Below are 6,000 nucleotides of genomic sequence, written 5' to 3'. Positions count from 1 at the left end.
GCGGAGCAGAAACAGAGGAGAGACCAGTTTTGGACACGTTGCCTTTGCAGTAACTGTGTGAGTGTAATAGTCAGCTGGAGACATTCACCAGACGTTTGATTATGTCTAAAGCAGAGGAGTACAGTGAGGGTTAGAAAAAAAGATTTAGAAATTATCAGCATATGGTTTTAGTTAACAAAAGAAAAAGAAAAAAAACCCGATACAATGATGAGATCACCCTGGAAGCATGGCAACTACGCACAAGGCTCTGTATGGAAACAACAGAGACACAATCTCCACTCTTACTGGTTATCTCCACATCCCCGAAATGGGCTGCACACTCAAGGAGCTTACCATCTAGTAGGGAAAATAAGATGTGTGAAAATAACTAAAATGTGGGGTAGTAACTTGGAGCTGTCCAATGAATAATACTGAGAATCCAGAACATACAAACTTGCATCTTGAGTGAAGTGATAAAGTAAACCTTTCAGGGTAGTGAGGATTTCAATAGGTAAAGGAGAGAGAGAGAGAGAGACAGCAATCCAGAAAGAGGGAACACCTGAACATGGGCATGGATGTGAAAAGGGCGCGACACATTCAGGCGAGAAGGGCAGAGTGAGTATACCAGGTAGGGAAGGAACCAAGCATGATGGCTGCCTACTGTTACGTCATTTATTTCAACAGATTATCCACCTGCACCTGTATCTCTTTAAATCCTTACAACCACATTATGAGTTAGATACCCTTAATTCCATTAAATTGAGGCTGAGAGACACTAATTTCCCTAGTTCAACAGCACCAGCTCTGGTGGAGCAGGGATTTAAGTCCAGTGTGGCACACACTTCAATGCCTCTCAATAACCTTTGGAGCCAGACTTGGACATAAGCTAGAAAAAGTCATCTAGAATCAACAGCATCCAATGCCTCAGTGTAGATTCTGCAAGTTAAGACAAATGTACCTGGCCACAGGTCACTGAGGACTTCCAACAGGACATCAGCGGAGTAGTGGGAGTGGAAGTCATGCCTCAATGAATGAGGGTAGTACTCATTCAAGAATTCGGGTGATGAAAGAAAGAAAAATAAGGGGCTGGCCCGCTGGCTGAGTGGTTAAGTTCACACTCTTGGCTTCGGTGGCTCAGGGTTTCACTGGTTCGAATCCTGGGTGGGGACATGGCACCACTCATCAAGCCATGCTGAAACGGTATCCCACATAGGACAACCAGAGGCACTCACAACTAGAATATGCAACTACATACTGGGGGGCTTTGGGGAGAAGAAGAAGAAGAAAAAAAAAGAAAGAAAATTCAGTGGCTGAGTATGCAACTCTCGTAAGCTCAGTCTCACACTGTGGCCTGAACCCATGGGCTCCTCCTCAACTCTGCACCTTCATCTTTTCTCTTTCCCTAAGCTTAAGGTTAACTTTGCTACACTCCTCTTTCTGACCAGATCTGGCACAGGGCCCAGTTCTGCGTTAAAGTCTTCCCTGACCACTCGTGTGCCAGTCTCTCTCTTTGTCAGGAGCTTATTTTGCATGTCACTTACCAGTCACGGTGAGGCTCTTAACCATACATGTGTGACAATGCCACTTCACTCAGCCACCACAGCCCCAAACACACCAAAAGTTCCAAGTCAAAAACCACCATGTTTCACACTTCCCTAAATACCTAGCACAGAACGAGGCAGAAAATCCATGCAAATTAAAGACAAGAAATAATCTAGTCTTGGGGTAAGGTCAATTATACGGCAGACTGCTATAACTCCAAGGATTTGTCTCAAAATAAGAATTACTTGGGGACAGGGGATGTCGACTCAAACCAGCCAGACGTGGACTCCAGAAAGGATCAGAATCGCAGCCCTCAGCTCTGCCCTGGGCCAGGTGGCGGGCTGGAAAGTTCCTCTCCTGCATGCCGCCATGTGTGATGATCTCTGTTTATTAGATTCCCCTCATGAATAAAAATGAAGTCATAACAATCTAATTGGAAAATTTTTATATTGCAAGCTGAGCCAGAAGCTAATATTTGGTTCTAGTGGGAAAAAAATTGACAAAAATAAGCACAAGAGAAAAAGATGAAATGATCCAAGAACTGACAACTGGTGCTGCTGTGTCTGTTTAGAACTGGCAAAGCTTTTTTCCCACCCCCCCCCCCGATAGTCCATTCGATAAACAAAAAATATACTAAACTTCGGTTTCTTTTAAATTTCTGGGAATTTTTATATTCCTTAAACAAGACAAATGCAGTCCTTTCAGGTCTAGACACACCAACAGATTAACCAGAAAGAGATCTGCAAAGCATGCTATAAAAATGACTTGCACAGAGCACTCCACAGCAGCTTCACGCTTCAGTGAAGAACCAGAGTTCCTTAAATCACTCTCTAATGGGAACTACATTTTCCATTATAAGTGGTTATAATGGGCTCCTTAAAAGCCCTTCTTTCATTTGCTGTTGACTTTCTTCACATCGATAAACTCTAGACTCATCCAAATACTGAGCTGTAAGAGTCTCCTGCATTTACGGCATATTACAGACCAAAAAGAATTCTATGAGGGAGCACAAGATGAATCTCCTATCTAAATATTTCTTTTTGCAATCTTAAATCAGGATAGTCCATTTAAACCTAAATTCAGTTCATTATTCAAGTAAAAAAGGCACATACAAAATTCTTACCTCATAAGGACTGTGTTGAAGACAAAGTATTTTCTGTGCTACCAGCACAGCGCTCCCTGTTTGGGAACACGGCACCACTTGGGAGGAATTGAAGTACAGGGCTACTGGAGACTCCCTAACTACACGAAATCAGTGTGGACCCACACAGCCCAGGGCGGCTTTTTGGCTTCACATCTAACACACTGCAACTCCCTGGACATTCAGCATATCCACTCCAGACTAGAAAAACACCAGCATACCCACGATGCCTAGCCAGTGTTTTCCCACAACATGTTTCTTATTATACAAATGAAATAACAACAAGAACATGTTTTGAGCCTTGGTCACACTAAGTTTGGCCACTTAAGGAACACACCAAAATGTACTCTTCTATACAGACATTTCCTCCTAGAAAATACTTACACTTATACAGAAATATAACAGGTGTTCAGTCATTCTCAAAGCCACATTGTCATCTAAACAGAGGAAGGATATTCAAATTTCAGTGTTAACCAAGGTCAGAAATTTGAATACTCAAACAAGAAACCTGGTGAAAAAGGGATAGAAAGATACAAAAGTATGTCACAAACATGGATGCTCCAGGAGATGAGGCCCTCAAATAAAGAAACGTGTGTCACAAAAACAAAACAACAGAAAACAGAACTTAACAGCAAAAAAGAACTAAAAAGTTATGCTTGAATCAAGGTGATAATCAAAGACAGGCCAGTGGTCTGCTACTTGGGAAAATGGAACGACACCAATCGATAGTAAAATGAATGGAGAACTCATCAACTCTTATTCCATTATTCTTTGCCTAGGGAACTGAAATTAGACCTGAAAAGAATTAAACAAATATGAGTTTCAGTGCTCTCTTATCTAAAATGAACAAGGAGACTTCATCAAAGCTCCTAGCTACTCTAAATGAAGACCCAACTCTGGGCTGATGGATCATTTTGTAAGTTCTCTTTAAGAAGAGAATGTGCAGTCTCTAAGAAGAGACTTCTAAAGAGTCATTGGCAGGATCAGGAACTGCTGAAGATGTAGAAAGTCCTGGCAGCCCGACAACGAGCAAACACATTTTAATTTTCAACAAAAGTTAGAAAAGGGGTTGTGCAAATTACACAGTGGAGAACATCATATAGATCCCCAGCAAAACTTTAGAAATGATCATTAAAGGCAGGTCAGCAAGGACTTGGAAAAGGAGGCAGTGAACCCTGAGATCCAGAACATTCATAGAAAACCAACCATTCAGCAGAACAACAACAAAGCCAGCAGATCCCTTTTTGAGGTATTACCATGGACCAAGTACTCTGCTGGAGATCCAGAGATGAAGACAGCATTCATGAGCCAGGAAGCTCAGGTAGAACAGGCAACTGAAACCCATCAGCTGGTAAGACACGTGGTGAGTGCTCAGATAGTGGTGGGTACAAGGAGCCACAAAGCACAGCGGGAGAAGCAACTAACTCTGCCAGCAAGGGAAGGAGTGTCAGGGAAACTTCACAGGTCACTCCAGAGCTGGACACTGAAGGAGGAGCAGGGGTTTCCCAGACGGTGAATGCAGAAGACGTTGGGCTTTTTAGGCAGAATGAGGATGTGCAAGCCGTCGGGAGGGATGTGTGATGCTCAGGGACTCCTGAGTCGTCTGGTAAGGCTGGAGTTTAGGGCCGGGGGAGAGGAGGAAGTTCAGGGAATGACGACTTAGCCAAATTACCCTGACATCAATTTCCCTCTTGGACATAGATACTTCTCTAGTGCATCAAGGAAATGAGGTAAACTCAGTGTACGTGTACTTAAAAGGCATTTGCTAAGTTTCTTTTGACCTGCTTATGGATAAGATGGAGAAAGGTGGGCTGGACATAGGTGGATGCTTCTAGGATTAGACGGGTAAAGGAAAGAACTGAACCACTGTACCAAGAGGTATGTGCTGAGCCGCTGATTGGCCTCAACCTGAAGCGGGGAGCTGACCTCCATCCTCAACCTGGAGGGAGGATGTTAATAGCTTAATGCAGTATTTGTTCTAAGGCACTGTCCTCAGTAAATTTATCACGGACTTGACTGAAAATACAGGCCTCCTTATTGGATGTTTGGAGGGACAAATAACATCCTGGATAACAGCATTTGGATTCAGACAGACCTCAGCTGTCTACAGAAAGGTGAAGTTTGCTCCACGTGAATCTCGGGTTCTACACTTGGGTGAAGAGCTAGGGAACAAGAAGGGTAGAGCTGAGCACTGGCACATGTGAATATGATTTGCGGTTTTAGGTGACAGTAAGATCCATATACTCAGGGTGTGATTCCACTGCCCCCTCCCAACATAAAAAAGATTATGATGCTCTGTCTCACCCTTTTTGAGGATTAGAATTTATCAAGATGACTGCATTTAGCTCTGGGTCTCACACTATAGGTGAAATATAAGGAAATTGGAGCAACCAGCATGCTTAAGTGACATAAAACTAAGTTTTAAGAATATTAGTCAAAGGAGCTGGTCAGGTTTAGCCTGGAAAAAGCTGGATGAAATGATAGCTATTTTCAAATGTCTCAAAGATTTTATCTGGTAAAGAATTTGGGCTTGCACCAGTAGACCTGCAAGGAGTATACCTAGGACCAGGCAGTAGAAACGGAGGGAGAGGGGTCTTGGCTCAATATAAGGAAGAACTGTCTTCCAGACAGACGCAAAGAGCTGCCTCCAGATGGAGTGGCTTCCCAGTCTCTGAGAGCGATGGAGGACAAACTGAACCACCACTTCATGGGATTGCTGTAGACCAGCAGTTCTCAACCTCATCAAAATCAACACCTCTCATCTAAATGAATACGTAAACATTTTATAATATGCCCTTATAGTATTGAAATGAAGCTGACAGATAATCTACTTACACACTTAATTTTACGAAATCAATATAATGTCCAAAAGGAAAGTAATTGATAAAAGGTATTTGAACATGCAAATTCTCAGATTTTAAAAATCACCATAATGCCAAAAGAAAAGCAACTTCTAACAGGTATTTCAATAAGTAAATTCCCAGGCACGAGTTCACTAGAAGACACAAGGAAATACCCAAACGCCTACACCAACTTGTATAGGACAAGTTTAGCTCCAGGAGAAATGAGATCAGAAAGTATTTCACTACATATGAGAAGTACAGGAAAATGAGAGAGCGGAAGGGAGAGGATGAGGGTGGGTGTCAGGGTCCGGGGGTGTATGGAACATCAGAATAAAAACTAGTGCTATAAGTAATAACCAAACAGCTATTTCTATACATGGTAAGTGAGAACTAATCTCTTTCTTTAAAATATCTCAAGAAATATTCAGACACATTCTTACAAAGATATGAAATTCCCAAGTATAAGGGGCAATTCTGCATTGTCTAGGACTGTTC

General features: G+C 42.4%; 1 protein-coding gene across 6 annotated transcripts in view; it reads right to left on the bottom strand.

Annotated features, from left to right (window-relative positions):
• The window catches only part of NCOA7 (nuclear receptor coactivator 7), a 147,210-nt gene that overhangs the window by 115,522 nt on the left and 25,688 nt on the right, over positions 1-6,000 (bottom strand). The gene's annotated exons all lie outside the window — the stretch shown is intronic.

Source organism: Equus asinus, chromosome 24 (genome assembly GCF_041296235.1).
Source record: "Equus asinus isolate D_3611 breed Donkey chromosome 24, EquAss-T2T_v2, whole genome shotgun sequence".
In the NCBI taxonomy this organism is placed as follows: domain Eukaryota; kingdom Metazoa; phylum Chordata; class Mammalia; order Perissodactyla; family Equidae; genus Equus; species Equus asinus.
Note: the sequence above shows the minus strand (reverse complement) of the source record. Positions and strands in the feature narration are given on the sequence as shown.